The sequence below is a fragment of the Homarus americanus genome, unplaced genomic scaffold, assembly GCF_018991925.1.
Source record: "Homarus americanus isolate GMGI-L3 unplaced genomic scaffold, GMGI_Hamer_2.0 scaffold5589, whole genome shotgun sequence".
Classification (NCBI taxonomy): domain Eukaryota; kingdom Metazoa; phylum Arthropoda; class Malacostraca; order Decapoda; family Nephropidae; genus Homarus; species Homarus americanus.
In genome coordinates this window covers 1622451-1639540 of record NW_024736650.1, presented here as the reverse complement: position 1 = coordinate 1639540, position 17090 = coordinate 1622451, and the positions used below count along the sequence as shown (strand labels likewise).

General features: G+C 38.6%; 1 protein-coding gene across 2 annotated transcripts in view; it reads left to right on the top strand.

Moving 5' to 3' along the window:
- Positions 1–17090, top strand: part of LOC121872266 (membrane progestin receptor gamma-like) — a 60353-nt gene that overhangs the window by 19134 nt on the left and 24129 nt on the right. Inside the window, exon 2 of one of the 2 annotated variants that reach the window (XM_042374931.1) lies at positions 3193–3234. The gene's annotated coding sequence lies outside the window, so the exon portion shown is untranslated. Of the gene's footprint in view, positions 1–3192; positions 3239–17090 lie in introns of those variants that run through there. The other variant, XM_042374930.1, reaches the window with a different exon arrangement.

The following is a 17090-nucleotide window of genomic DNA, read 5'->3' as shown; positions in this document are numbered from 1 at the left end:
AACAGTGGACGAGGGGCACAATTATGATGTGGTATATCTCGACTTTAGCAAAGCTTTTGACAGAGTCCCCCACGAAAGACTAATAAGAAAAGTGGAGGATCATGGCATTAAAGGAGATATTCTAAAATGGATTAGGGAGTGGTGACAGGACAGGAAACAGCAAGTGAGCATTAACGGCACTAAATCCGATTGGAGCAACGTCACTAGTGGAGTTCCCCAAGGCTCAGTACTTAGACCATTATTATTTGTTATATACATAAACGACATAGATATCAGCGTAGACAGCAACATAAGTAAATTTGCTGATGACACTAAAATATGGCGTGTGATTAAATCTGACGAGGACTCCGCAAAACTACGGGAAGATCTAAACAAATTTTTCGAAAAATCTGAAAATTGGCAGATGAAATCCAAAGTGGACAAATGTAAAGTACTCAGTGTAGGAGATGTAAACAGTGAAACCAGATACTAGATGAACAACGATGTTATTGAGAAATCCCACTGCAAGAAAGATTTAGGAGTAATGCTAAGTAGGAATCTTAAGCCAAGTAAACAGTGTGTATTTGCTCGAAACAAGGCTAATAAAGTACTTGAGTTCATACAAAGGAGTGTTAGTTACAAGACTAGCGAGGTCATCCATCCTAAAACTATATCTTGAGCTTGTGAGACCTCACTTGGATTATGCAGTTCAATTCTGGTCACCGTATTACAGAATGGATATAGATTCATTGGAAAGAATTCAGAGGAGAATGACAAGACTAACCCCGGGCATTAGGAACCTTGAGTACAGAGACAGGTTAAAGCATCTTAATTTGCACTCCCTTGAGAGACGTAGAGTGAGGGGCGATATGATAGAGGTGTATAAATGAAAGTCAGGGCTAAACAAAGGGGACATTACAAAGGTTTTCAAACTATCCAACCAGGAGCGAACTCGTAACAATGATTTTAAATTAGACAAATTTAGATTTTGGCGTGAAATAGGTAAACATTGGTTTGGAAATAAAGTAGTGGACGAGTGGAACAAGTTACCAAACATCATCATTAACTCGAATACGCAGGATAGCTTCAAACATAGATTGGATGGATATATGAGCAATAGGGGTTGGGTGTAAATGGGACTGCCCAGTATGGGCCAATAGGCCCGCTGCAGTTTCCTCCATTCTTATGTTAATCTTATTTTCTTATATGATCAAAGATCTTTGTTGAGAATATTTCGTCCGTTGTGTCATATTGTATGACACTAAGTGTAAAGATATTTGTTTTGCTGTTTGTACAGTACATTATAGTTCTAATACAAATATCTTTCAGTAGTCTTTTACATTATATTACTCTTCCTTAGTTACCACAACCTTAAAAATGTAAAGGACCCGAGAAGAGCAAATTGAAGATTCATTAGTAGTTTATTCACGGTGTTTGGAGTCTTGGTTCAGGCAATTTAATCTTATCTTTTATTTATCTAGGATAGTTCTGCTTTTCCCAGTTATCTCAAAACTACTCATTATGTAAAACGGTACACTTGATAGGTATTCATTGTTTAACTTCATATGTATAACTGATAATTCAGCCAAATCATGTTACTCCTTCCTCGGTGCTGACTGACCCATTCTTTCCAGTAGACGTTTACAACAAAATAACTGAGAAGCATAGAACGTTTACAATATAATAACTTAGAAGCAAAGAACGTTTACAACAACATGATTACTGAAAAGCAAAGAATGTTTACAACATGATTACTGAGATGCAAAGAACGTTTATAACATGATTGCTGAGAGGCAAAGAATGTTTACAACATGATTACTGAGACGGATAGTGAATGAAATTTTAAGATAAAAGTAAAGGAAGAAACTTTATTAAGTTTCTAAACAAATATATTTCATAATTCATCTAATGGGCTATACAGTATTATCAAATAAGTTTACATTCTTTAATGTACAGTTACTTCCACATGAATGTATCACCCATAGTCTGAGCTGACTGAAAGGGCGTGAAACACCGAAGTTACCTTATTTGCGATATGATGCAAACAACAATAAAGTGGGTAAACAGATAAACGAACTCTATAGTACAATGTCATGCAACATTGTTGTGTAGGACTGAACTATGGGAAACCGGCAAGCAGGGTAATCCACGGTTTCACGTCCATGACTACCGCGCTGCCACATCTCGTAAATGTGCCCCGACACACACCTCGGCCGTAGTACGTTCATGTGGAGGCAACTATACACATAACTTCTGGTTAAATTTATCGAAGGTATTTAATTTTGAGATCAATCGTCTCAACACTACTCGTTTCCATTACCTACACAACGACTATCAGGCGACTACTAGACTCGCCTTACTTATGGTTCAACAACCAACATACAGTGAAAGTAGGCCCCAAGGCCTGCTGGCCTTTTAAGGACACTGTCTATAAAGCACAGTGTACTCTACTGTACTCTACTGTAAGCTTTTGATACAGAAAAAGGCAAGGTGGCCGGAATTGCACTAGACCGCCTTCACTTCTTCAACTGTAAATGAAATTCCCATTTACAATTGGTTGGCCATAGAAATGCCCCAGAACCGGACCAGGCAAGTCGCACCCCTGAAGTATTGTCGAATCACGACGCTAATACAGACACACTCGAATAAGTGATGTACAGTCCCCTTCACAAGTGCGTTTACAGGGGCTCGTCATATAAACATTTCACAAATCATTAAATTTGAGATATTTGTTTTAATGTTACTTTACTTTGATTCCATAGTATGTTTACTACTGCGAGTTTCCTTCTGTCTAATGTAAACAAATATAGGGCTGCCACACTGAACAAAACCTGAAGAGCCCCTGTAAACGCACTAGTGAAGGGGACTGTACCTGTACCAACAGAGACGTAGCCTTGCACCAGAGCACGGAAATAACCTTGTCTGGGAATACAAATTACTTTAGTAAAAAACTTTCACTGTGCACACGCACACACACGCACACACACACACACACACACACACACACACACACACACACACACACACACACACACACACACACACACACACAGCGAGGATAACACGTTAAGTATTGTAACATAAAGAATACCTATGACCGTCAAGTGAGTAGTAGTTTCATTATTAATGTTTAATTTTTTCATCATATATTTCAGTGTTTAGGAACAAATAAAAAAATATAAACAATATTAATTATTTTCTTTAAATTTACAGGTGTGAAGGGGTGTTGTATCTACTGTAGATGATACTCGTCCGGTGAGTAAGTAGCTGCTTCAGTATTTTTTCATTATTATCAAATTTGTCTAAATTACTGAGAGAACTACAGAGTTTAATAGACATCTGCAGCCTCCCATCTTCACGGTGACGTATGTATAACATTACATTATATCATTGGTGCTGTAAGTTCATGTGAACGTGACGATGTACTGTACGTAACAGTGGACGATGCAGAGAGAGTGGCTGTAATTTTCTTGAGGAGAGGGGTTGAGGAGGGGAGAAATCTGTGACTAACGGGTACGGGAAAGTGTTTTTTATTTGGGGTTGAGGGGAATGGGAGGAGGGAAGGGGACAAGAACTTAAAATGCAAGTTTAGTAGTCTATATTTACTGTAGGTATTACCTGAAATCTTATAACCGCAGTAACACACACATTGACCACATACTAGTGTAAGTTATTCAGGCCGGACTGTGGTTACTTATCTAGGAACCGGATCTTGGCAGCAGATACAAAGGAAGATTTATATAGACGTTACGTAAGTGACTGGTGACGGTGGTGTGAAGGCTGGTGACGGTGGTGTGGTGGCTGGTGACGGTTGTGTGGTGACTATTGACGGTGTGGTGGCTGGTGACGGTGGTGTGATGGCTGGTGACGGTGGTGTGGTGGCTGGTGACGGTGGTGTACTGGCTGGTGACGGTGATGTGATGGCTGGTGACGGTGGTGTGGTGGCTGGTGACGGTGGTATGGTTGCTGGTGACGGTGATGTGATGGCTGGTGACGGTGGTGTGGTGGTTGGTGACGGTGGTGTGGTGGCTGGTGACGGTTGTGTGGTGACTATTGACGGTGTGGTGGCTGGTGACGGTGGTGTGATGGCTGGTGACGGTGGTGTGGTGGCTGGTGACGGTTGTGTGGTGACTATTGACGGTGTGGTGGCTGGTGACGGTGGTGTGATGGCTGGTGACGGTGGGTGGTGGCTGGTGACGGTGGTGTACTGGCTGGTGACGGTGATGTGATGGCTGGTGACGGTGGTGTGGTGGCTGGTGACGGTGGTATGGTTGCTGGTGACGGTGATGTGATGGCTGGTGACGGTGGTGTGGTGGTTGGTGACGGTGGTGGGCTGGTGACTGTGGTGACGGTGGTGTGATGGCTGGTGACGGTGGTGTGATGGCTGGTGACGGTGGTGTGGTGGCTGGTGACGGTGGTGTGATGGCTGGTGACGGCTGGTGACGGTGATGTCACTTGTTGTGAGGAAGCAGGTGATGGTGAACGAAGCCAATTGTTGTGTTCATCAAGCACTTAAGGCGGCGTCACACTCGCACTTTTTGCGTTATATTCTTGCATCACTTAAGGATTGTAATTTTCTGAGCGTGTCCTGTCACACAAGCATGTAGAATCAGCGCGTTTCGTTCCGCGTTCGTCAATTGTAAACCCAGGCTCTCCTAATGTAAACAAGCATAGCAGATGTATTTAGGAATATCAATATAAAAAAATTACACTTGAGGAAGTTGCTACTGACTTTTAAAATTAAATGTTAATTTACCTGGTTCGATATTTTATTCTATATAACTTTTCCCATTATTGAGTACAGTATCGATCTTGTCTACGGAAATTGGCGCGAGTTATTCAAGCGAAAACATTACGTTTTGTCTAAGCAATACGCACTAGGTAAGACAACAACTTGAGGGGAAAAATATAAAATGGGATTGTTGATTCCAAAAATGCTAGTGTGACACCGTCTTTCCTTGTCACCTTTTACTACGATGGGTAACAGGGTAATAATGTAGGTCAGTCAATCCGTGACTAAAATGGGCGAAACATGGAAATAATTACAACAGAATTTTTTACAGATTTTAAGAGAGGGGATATTTCAGAATAACGTATACAAATTTAAGGAAATTTGAAGTATGGGAACACTGTCAGCTGGTGCCAAAGACATTCAAGTTGGGAACTTCCCTTCAGAGCATCAAAACCTACCACAATCTGAAGCCATGCAGTTGGAGTTGTCGGAAGAGGCCAACTGTGGTTCTCCAATTGTGCCTTCAAATTTGGATGAAGATTTAAATCCAGTTGTATGACAGACTTATGGTTAGTGATCTGGCTGCAGATGAAGTGTGCCTGGAAAGATCCCTTGACAGACTTCAAGAAAGGCTAGAGTTGAATTGTAACAGTTGAATTGAATTGTAACAGTTTATTTAGCCAGAAAAATACAGATACAGAGTGGATAATATTAACAATATTAACATGGCTGAGCCAGTTGAAAACCTGGCTAGGTTACAATACTCTATAACCATACTACAGTGTATGGGGATGATTGCAATCCTTCGTCAGTTCATTATAACAGAGAAAATTGGGAATTGGGCTTTCCACCTAAAGTCCCTTCAAATTATGGTTTCATATATTGCAGCAGCAGGACATAATTTGTATGCTAAATCAGCATACATTAATGTACAGCAGATGTCTGAACTTGTTAAAAAACATCCAGATATCTTCAGCTCCTTCATGTCTGGGTACCATCCCATTCGTAGAAGTAATCGCTACTGAGCTGGGCTATCATCAGACTTGGCGATTGAAGAGACACTCAACAAAACCATGATGACAACAGGTGGATTGACCCGAGGTCGTGGGATTATAGAATTCCAGCGAACACAATGGCTGCTCTCCCTGCCAGCGTGCCGTGATGTCAGTGGTGTCATGCAGATGCTCACAGGTACAGATTACGGGACCAGCGAGCAGCACAAAGATATAGATATCACACTAGCCAGACAGACAAGAGATGATAAGGATACGAGGAGCTTATCAACTTATCTTCAAAGTAGAAATCCCTTCAGTCGGGATTCATCTCTACGAAACATTGCCACAGGTGTTACCACTGATGAAACTGTGAATGCTGACAGAGGGAAAGAGGTGAAATGCCAGATCTTTAAATCAATGATGGAAAAGAACGCGATTGCACATACATTCAAGAAAAAATAATAGGATCGTTATAATGGACAGCAAATTCTCTGCATAGGTTGATGAAGAATCCACCCAAGAGGACTCACAGTTGCTCTTCCAGCGTCTACTAACAGCCACAGGTGAAATCAATTAATCCACTGCAGATATCTTCAGGTTTGAACTCAGCAACAACTCATCTGCCTTGTTTGAGCCATCAGGCCTACCTCGTTTGGCAAACAAAATTTGGACTACAGCAAAAGGGACCGATATACCAGTTCAATCTTTTGAGTCACCATGGACCAGAGGTTCGACATTTGAATCCATCTGTACCAGGTATGTATAGATTATTACAGAATGTTCAGACAGCCGACCATTTTTTTGATGGATACGAGTCATGTCCATTCATCAAAGATGTGATACACCTAAGGAGAACTGAAGGAGGAGGTGTTCAAGTGACTTTTGATGCAAACTTGTTCCTCACATCCAAGAAAGGGCACTTTTTGGCAAACCACCTCAACAAACAAAAGTTTGTGACTATGGTGAATGGGCGACTTCTACAAGATGATTGCAAGACATTACATGCAGATGGTGGTGCAGACGTTCTTATTGGTACGACAGCAGTGAGGTGTGCTGCTGAGTCTGCCACAACTGTTATGGGGAAGACACTGATCCCCTAGTGCGGCTATGTTTGCATGCTAGCCAAGCTTCTTTCCCTGTTCCTTCGGTCTGACAAGAAGCTTAATATTTGGAAAATCCAATGGATACAAAGAGCCTTGGGGCCCAGATATTTACCCTCTGGTATCTTTTGTTCATGCCATTGCTGGATGTGACACAACATCATGCTTGTTTGGCATTGGTAAGGGAATTCCTTTGAAAAAAAAAACCCTGAAGACTGACATATTTCAAAAAGCAGGTTCATCATGCTGGTGAAGAGGCTCTTGGTTGCCTCTGTGGTGGCCATCCAGGTGAGGGTATGGATAAACTGCGTTATAGACGTTTCTGCAAGAAAGTTTCCACAAGCACTTCTCTCATGCAAGTCCACACACTATCTCCAACTTCAGCAGCAGCACGCTATCACAGTGCCCTCCCGTGTTTATTCCAAGCTCAGCTGTGGATAGACGAGGAAAAGACTTTGAACCTTGAAATATGGGGTTGGATTAAAGTTCATGGTGGCTTTGAGCTGCAAACATCTGATTTACCTGCAGCTCTAGAAGCTCTACTGAGAGTGGTCAGGTGCAACTGCAAGACTGGCTGTAACACACAGAGGTGAACCTGCAAGAAACATGTGGCGAGTGCAGAGGCGTGAGCTGCACAAATTCACCTTTGTTTTCCAAGGACAACATTGATGATGAACTGTGACAGTGTGTAATCACATCAGCAAAAAACACAAAAAAACAATAACAGCTATATTTAGGAGTTGTGAACTTAGGATAAGTTGTTTTAAGTTTCTTAGTGATCACATTTAACAGTGTGCCACACTGTGCCATGCACCTGAATAGTTACCGAACTGCTGACATTGTAATTTGGTTACTTTTTTGGTCAGTATCGTTGGCATGCATCCAGCGAAAACTTTACCAGTGTTGTGCGCATTGCTTTCTAAAGGTAACGGCATTACCGTTACCGTTAATCGGTAGAAAATGTAACGCCGTTACCATTGCCGTTACATTAAAAAAAAAGTCTCTTGAGTTATTGTTAATTTTTATGTGCACGATATTGGTCGTATAACTCTTAATATAATTAAACTTTGGATAAAATTCGTAAGAGTCCAGTACTAGTAATTGGACAAGCATTTTTTTTTAATTGCAATGTGTTTTTAATAGTGTTGTAATAAGAAAACCAACATGAAATATGAAATAAGGAGTCTGTATTTTTTTTTTTTGCACAGGCTAATTTCTACCTTTGAGCTGCTTAGCTCCATGAATTTATGTAATGTTCCATTATTTTATGCTAAATAATGGCGTAAGGTAGTTGAGAAAAAGCTCATAAAAATCATAAATTATATGACAATGATGTGCTGAAAGAGAGCACACCAGACTGTATGCATAGCGTTAACCGCCCCCCCCTCCCCCGCCCCACGTCCACCCACAGGACCCACATATGTGTGATTCGAATTGTTCCCCTAAAAATATAGCTAAATTTTACATCTTTTTGTACTATTTGCAATAAAAATCACTTAACCGGGTGTGAAGTATACAGGCGGGCCATTTCAAATAGAGTCGCCAATATCGACGCTCTTCCTTGCAGCGTGAAAAGCGTCGTCTATAGAGACGTACTTCGTGGGTGAATGAATTCCGCTTGTGTCACACGGGTTAGAACGTGATGGCCACTGTATTCAGCCATTGCATGCATTTTTTTCCACGGTTGATATAAGATGTTTATTGTAGATGCACGGAATAGCTAATGCGTTAGCTATTTTGTCGGCGCATACTCTTCTGTTGAGTTCTACGCATGACACTTTGAGAGGGAAAAGCAAACACCTTGATGAGGCATTAGCGTGTGCGGCGCCGGAATAGCTAACAACCGATCAGCGAGTTTCTCCGGTGGATATATACGGAGATCATAGCCACTTGTGGAGAATATTTTGATTAATATTGAAAAGTTGGGGGCATGTAAGGCAATAAAAAACTGTAATATAATAATAAAAATAATTCTATATACGGTAGTATATTGGATAGGACCTAAAACAAAGCGTACAGCGTGAAAGAATCTAAAAGGGTCGCGCCAAGTTGAAACTGTTTTGGCTCCGCCCGTTTATAAGTGGGTGCTATCCGATTTTATTAGCCAAAACTGCAACCTTTATTTAAAAAGTAACGGCGTTACTGCAATTTTTAATTAAAAAGTAACGGCGTTATGTAACGGTGTTACTAGTAACACCTTTTCTCTCCCAACACTGCCTTTTCCATACATCGCAGTTAAAGTATGTTTGGTAATATAGTTTTGTGAATTAGACTTTCTAATGAATGTGCAAATGTGTCTTGTACTGCGGTCATATTATAAATTGGTTGTCGCACCCCTTCTTGGATGTCTAGATATATATTAGGAAAGCACTTGCTAAGTTTCATGCTTTTTATCCAGGATGTAACGATCATTTGCCTAACAAACCTGACTAAATTGGGTCTGCTCATGAATCATGTGAACTAATAACAATTATGTAAATTATTGAAAAATAATTTTAGCTTCACTTTTAAGTTCTCACATAAAGAATTCGTCGATTTCAGTACAGTCATGGTAAATCCATGATCTACCCCTGACAACAAGCCTATTGCAGGTTAAATTCTCACAAACCCACTACACGAATATCCGTAGGTGCTTCAGGGTTCCGCTACAAGGTTTCATTTACAATTTAAGATTATTACGTGGAATTATACAAAATAATTTCAACATTGTAAAGTGATGCTTGATGAGTTTCGATATTAGTTATTGAGCGCCCAGCCATATACCTCGCTGTTCTCCCGGCATAAAAATTGACGTTTGACTCCAGCAAATAGTGGTTGTGACTGTCAATAAGACTGTCTTGGTATTGTTACGATGCTGTACACCTCTCACCAATGGCTTATAATGTATCTCAACTTTGTCAAGTTGATGGAAAATTGACTTCGAATTTTATTATCCCATTTTACCCCAACACTGCACGACTCCTCGTGTTAAATCCTTCCTGCTCTTTCAGTGGTCATTACTGCTGTAAGACCAGCCCTCCACGGTATTAATTCCCACAACAACTGGTGGCACACACTGTGTTGCCCGTACTTCAATGGAATATGTTAGTGACCAGATATAAAATACCCGTTCAGAGTTTCGTCGGAAAAACCTTAACTACCTCACCTCTGACCGTCTGTTAACTCTTGGGGTAAGCAAATCGCCATTAAGAAGTGGCCTTTGATCCCCAGATGTTTATATGCTGTTGTATATACCACACATATACACTTGCATATTCTGGCCTGAACATTCACTTGTACTTCACGGAATTATTTGTCGCATCATTCATCACTAGCACCACCTCTCGTTCTAAAGCCTCAGTGTACTGTCCTGCTTTTAGATTTCCTCTTTTGTAACACAGCCACAGTTTATGCTTGGTATTATACCTAACCCAAGTATTGTTTGTTTTGTAGTTTTTCACTGTACAGTGATGGGGTGCGGCGGCCGAGTGGACACAACACTCGCCTTCTCTCTTTAGGGACGCCGGATCACGTTCAAGGCAACCGCAGTTCACCAAGCTGTAACTGAAAGCCTAAATTTACAACTGGAGAAATTAAGGCGTTAGAGTGCAGTGTCATTTATAATATATAATTTACAGTATATATATATATATATATATATATATATATATATATATATATATATATATATATATATATATATATATATATATATATATATATATATATATATATATATATATATATATATATATATATATATATATATATATATATAGGCAGCGATAATTATTAGTGAAAGAACATTTTAGTGCTTTCGTATTCACATATTCAGGGGTGAGTACAGACTATCTGTACAGTCTGTACTACCCCTGAAGATGTAGAATTACACGAAAGCTTGGTAACTTCGTGTTTTCTTTCTTCCTTGTGGTTATCAGCATATAACAGATCACGCGCACCTACAGTGTGTTTATATATATATATATATATATATATATATATATATATATATATATATATATATATATATATATATATATATATATATATATATATATATATATATATGTAATATCCAGAAATTTCAGAGTACTTCGAATGCCCCGCCATTGGCGATACTGAGCGTTCAAGGTCGTCGGAGGGACGCAGAGCCGCTTTCCCGCACATAGCCAGAGTTTGCTAGGAACTAGGCCTATATGATATTAAATGTAATTTGCCGAATTAATAATGATGCGATTCATGAAGTTAAGGGACTCTTATTGAATTTGAAATTTTTATAGATCGTTGATCAGTCTGAATAATGTTACAATGTCCCAAGGAGTTATTAGTTAGGCGGAAAATATCTCACGTAGGCCTAAGCTAACGCCTTGAGAGGACGCGACGCTGGCTCTCCCTCAGTCACGGGAAGCAGTCAGGCAAACAAGACGTCCCTGCCCGTCAGTCACAAAAATAGTCACGTGGCCTAGTCACCTGTGCTGCGCTATTGCAGTATAACAAGTAAGTCTCATTCGATCTCAGACAGGGTTAGATAGGGCAGTGGTAAAGTAAACTAGAGCTAACAGTGAGTTCATTTCAGGGTTTCCGTCAGAACCCACTTGACCAGAGTTGACCAGAGTTGACCGGAGTTGACTGCAAGAGATTGACTGCCGTTTGAGACTGCCGTTGATGATTGAGGGTGGCGATTGTCGCCATTGGACCGATCAGTGTAGGCCTGTCACTGTTTAGCGGGGTATCAAAGGATCTCTGGAGGGAATCTAGCCGTCTGGGTGCTCAGCTGACGACGGGACGTTCGTGGATCAGCAGCTCTCCTCTACCTCGGCTCACAACCACATGTCCCGAGCAGCTTAGTGAAACCCTCTTGCTAACGGGAAGCTAAATCTTCTCTCAACTGTACAAGGTCTGATTGGCTCACTCCCTTCCGCTGTATGGATGCACTGGGAGTACACTGAGGCTATCTGAGTAAATTAATGGTCACACACTGAGACCATGAGTCTAGGACTCTAGGAGATACCTAGAGGAACATTTTATCTCCCTTATTACGGGTGTATGTTGAGTTGGGTGGAGCATGGTTCACGAGTATTGGTGGACCCAGTAACATATTAATAATAGTGAATATATTTGGGTGTAGTTGATACCATTTCTCAGTTACTGATATTATCTTGACGTGTGTAGTTTAATATTTCTTAAATAATTTTGATAGTAGTGTTTTTTGAATGTTTGTGTCATTAAGTGGAACCAGAGTGATACTGTGATTTGACTCTTTTAATGCATCTAATTTTTCTTCATAATTCTGATCTCAGGTATAACCTTTGTTCCCCAGAGTAGTGGTTAAGTTAGGTTAGGAAGTGTGCATCTGTTGGGGTGATATAATTTTGTTGAGTGCCCTTAAGGCCTATTCATCGTAGAGTATTTAATTTCTTATTTTTTATTACCATTTCCTCAGTGACTGATATTATTTTGTTGAAAACCCTTAAGGCCTATTCATGGTAGAGTATTTAATTTCTTATTTTTTAATACCATTTCCTAAGTGACTGATATTATTTTGTGAAAGCCCTTAAGGCCTGTTTCATGTGTGCAAGCAACATTTCTTAATACTTCAAATTTACTGTTGCCTGAGTTTCTAATATTTTCTATATCATGTATAACTTTTATTCCCCAGAGTAGTGTTTTAAGTTCAAGTTAAGAGGTGCGCATATTGGTGTACCATTATTTGATTGTGTTTGTAGTGTTGGAGGGAATATAAGTGTCTAAATTTTACAGAGTGTCTCATTCATCCCAGTCACAGACGCTATCCTTCCACGGGTCACGGACAATTCATTTTGTTTAGTAGATTTAAGTGTTCTTGTGCTGGTTCGGGATTTTTCTCAAAGGGGCGCTTCCACTGCCATTACCATCTATTAATCTTTAATAAACCCCAAGTCAAGTGAGAAAGTCAAGTCCAGTAAATTCCGAACGGTTACAAATATATATATATATATATATATATGTTGATAACCACCTAGGAAACAAGAAAACACCAAGTTCCCAAGCACTTTCGTGTAATTCACACCTACAGTCTGTACTCACCCCTGAAGATGTGTGTGTGTCTGTGTGTGCTGATAACCACAAGGAAACAAGAAAACACGAAGTTTCCAAGTACTCTCGTGTAATTCACATTTTCAAAGGTGAGTACAGACTGAGGAGTATTTATTGACAAGACTGATAAATACAGTAAAGGAGAGTGAGATCAGGTCCGTAGAGAGAGCAGGTGTCCACCATATTCAGGTTATAAGGCAGTGGCCCAACCCTTTCGAATCCAGGTAAAAAAATCACAGGAAAAAAAGTCACAGAAAAAAGTCACAGGAAAAAAAGTCACAGAAAAAAGTCACACAAAAAAGTCACCTAACCTAACCTGCGTGCATCATATATAAATTGTGTTGTCAATATGTAAAAGTCACGTATTGTCAGTTAATAACTGCTTTAAAATATTTTTAGTTTTATTACCTTAAATGTGACGTTTTTTCCTGTGACTTTTTTCCTAGCCAAAATTGTGACTTTTTTCTGTGACTTTTTTCCTGTGACTTTATTACCGGTCACCACCCTTTCACCTGATTGTAAATCTTGTTAATCACAAAATTGTCCAATTTGTACATACCATTACTCAAATTCATGTTGACGGATTCGGTATGTTTAATGAGACTGGATTCTATAATGTTCCTACTAACGATTGAATTACAAGGTAATATTGAGGAGACATTATCCCAGTTAATGCAAAGCTTATTATCTCTCATATGAATGAACAAAGTATTAGATTCCTAGCCTGTCCTAACACTATATTTATATTGTTTAAATCCAGTTATAAGATCTTTTCCAGTCTGGCCTAAGTATAACATATTACATTCCTTGCAAGGAACCTTGTAAATGCAACCGCCTGCATTGTTGGGGGGAGTTCTTAATTAACATTTGTTTTTCGGTGCATGAGTTACTAAATGTTACATTTACGTTCCAGGTTTTCAGTTGTAGAGGAATTTGAGAGAAATTTTTGTTAAATGGTAATACTAAGAGATTCTTACTGTCATGGGGAGGTTTAGGATCAGTTCTATAAAAAAAATATCTTAGCGATGTTAAGGTATTTGTCTATAAAAGAACTAGGATATTATTAAGTTCAATCCAATGCTATAGATATATTTATATTCCACATCAATGAATTCCGGACTGCATATTAGTGGAGCCCGTAAAAACATTGATGAGAATACTGACTGTTTGACTCTATTATGGTGGGCAGAATAATAATGAATATATGAACACACATAAGTAAGTTTCATATAAATACTGAACTTAAAGGTATGTGTGTAGTTGTTTGTTTTAAGTTTCAGGGGCCGTAATACTCAAAAGTATTTACAATATTGTATCTCCCAGTTCACTATGTAAGTCGATTCTTGATCTTGTAAGTCCTCTCTGTGAAAGTGGATCCCATGGCATGACTGCCCATTAGGAACAGTGTTGATACATAAGAAGGCTGCATGGGTGAACTTAAGAACATAGGAAGAACATAAGAAAATAAGGAGTCTACAATAGGCCGGATAGGCCGGTTGGCCTGTGCATGGCAGCTCCTGTTGAGAGTTACTACCACTCTCTATCATCCATGAATCTATCTAGCCTCCTTTTAAAACCTTCCAGCGTTCCAACACATACTACAAAGTTTCTAAGCTTGTTCCACTCGTCCACCACCCTATTTGTGAACCAGTTCCTTCCTATCTCCCTCCTAAACCTAAACTTATCCAACTCAAATCCGTTGCTAAGAGTCCTATCTTGCTCGGATATAATATATATATATATATATATATATATATATATATATATATATATATATATATATATATATATATATATATATATATATATATATATATATATATATATATATATAAGAACATAAAACATAAGAAAGTGGGATACTGCAGGAGGCCGACTGGCTCCATACAGGGCAGATCCCTTTCACACCCATCCCAGCACTTCCATGTGCCTATCCAACTTCGTCTTGAAGCTCCCTAGCGTCCCCGATCCTACTATAGCACTCGGTAGCCTATTCCACATATCCACAACTCTATTACCAAACCAGTGCTTGCCTATATCCTTTCTGAATCGGAATTTATCTAATTTAAAGCCATTTGTTCTAGTTATTTCGTTATTACTGAGCTTCAGAACATCTTCCATTTTACCCTTGTTAATCCCACTTACCCACTTGAACACCTCTATCATATCTCCCCTAACTCTACGCCTCTCTAATGAATGCAAGCCTAAGCTTTTCAGTCTTTCTTCATATGGAAGGTTTCTAATATTATGGATCATTTTGTCATTCTTCTTTGTACTCTCTCCAAAGAATCTATGTACATTCTATAATAAGGACATCAGAATTGAACCGCATAATCCATGTGTGGCCTCACTAATGCTAGGTAAAGTTTCAAGATAACGTCAGCAGTTTTCAAGATATATATATATATATATATATATATATATATATATATATATATATATATATATATATATATATATATATATATATATATATATATATATATATATATGTGTGTGTGTGTGTGTGTGTGTGTGTGTGTGTGTGTGGCATGTACAAACTGGATAATTTTGTGATCAAGAAGATTTGTAACTAGGTGAGAAGGTTGGTCATCTTACCCTATGATCTGACTACGGACAGCTGCTGTGCTTAGAGATGGCATGGTCAATTTTTGTATTAAGAAGATTAGTAAGGGTCACTGCCTTATGACCGGAATATTGTGAACACCTGCTGTCCGCTCGGGGCTTGATCTCACTCTCCTCTACTGTATATGTTAGCCATGTCAAGTATTTCTCCTTAGTCTGTACTCACCTCTGAAAATGTGAATTACACGAAAGCACTTGGGAACTTAGTGTTTTCTTGTTTCCGTGTGGCTACCAGCGTATATATATATATATATATATATATATATATATATATATATATATATATATATATATATATATATATATATATATATATATATATATATATATATATATATATATATATATATGCAAGTAAATCACTGTAGGTGCGCGTGATCTAGGTATATGCTGATAACCACAAGGAAAGAAGAAAACACGAAGTTCCCAAGCGCTTTCGTGTAATTCACATCTTCAGGGGTGAGTACAGACTAGAGAGAGTAATACAAATCAAGGTGTATATATACAGAGGAGGGTGAGACCAGGTCCACAATGGTCAGGTATTAGGTAATGACCCTACTAATCTTTAAATAGCACACAACGGTTGGTGGTCAGGTCAGATGGTCAAGTGACCCGGCCTTCTCACCTGATCACAAATCTTCTTAATTACAAAATTGTCCAGCTTGTACATGCCGTTACTCAAATTCATGTTGAATGCTTCGGTATGTTTAATAAGACTAGATTCTATGATGTTCCTACTATCAATTGAATTACATGGTAATATTGAGGAGGCATTATCCCAGTCAATGCAATGCTTGTTATCCCTCAAATGAACAAACAGAGCATTGGATTCCTGGCCTGTCCTAACACTGTATTTATGTTGTTTAAGTCTAGTTACAAGATCTTTACCTGTCTGGCCTAAGTAAAACATATTACATTCCTTGCAAGGAACCTTATAAATGCAGCCATTGTATTGTTGGGGGAGTTCTTGATTAACATTTGTTTAACAGTGCATGAGTTTTTAAATGCCACATTGATGTCCCAGGTTTTTAGTTGTAAAGGAATTTGAGAGAAATTTTTGTGAAATGGTAATACTAGGAGATTCTTATGGTCATGGGTGGGCTTGGGATCGGTTCTATAGAAAGATTTCTTAGTATTGTTAAGGCATTTGACTATGAAAGATTTAGGATACTTAAGGTTCAAGCCAATATTATAGATATATTTATATTCCTCACCAATGAATTCCGGGCTGCAAATTCTCAAAGCACGTAAAAACATTGATGACAATACTGACTGTTTGACTCTCTCTCTCTCTCTCTTTATATATATATATATATATATATATATATATATATATATATATATATATATATATATATATATATATATATATATTTCATGTAGATCCACAATGAAAACGTGGATAAGATAATTGATAAATCACGGAAAACAACGGAGCACCTATGCACAATCTGCTCCGTTGTTTCCCTTTTCCCGTGTGATTTTATCAAGATATATATATATATATATATATATATATATATATATATATATATATATATATATATATATATATATATATATATATATGTATATATATATATATATATATATATATATATATAT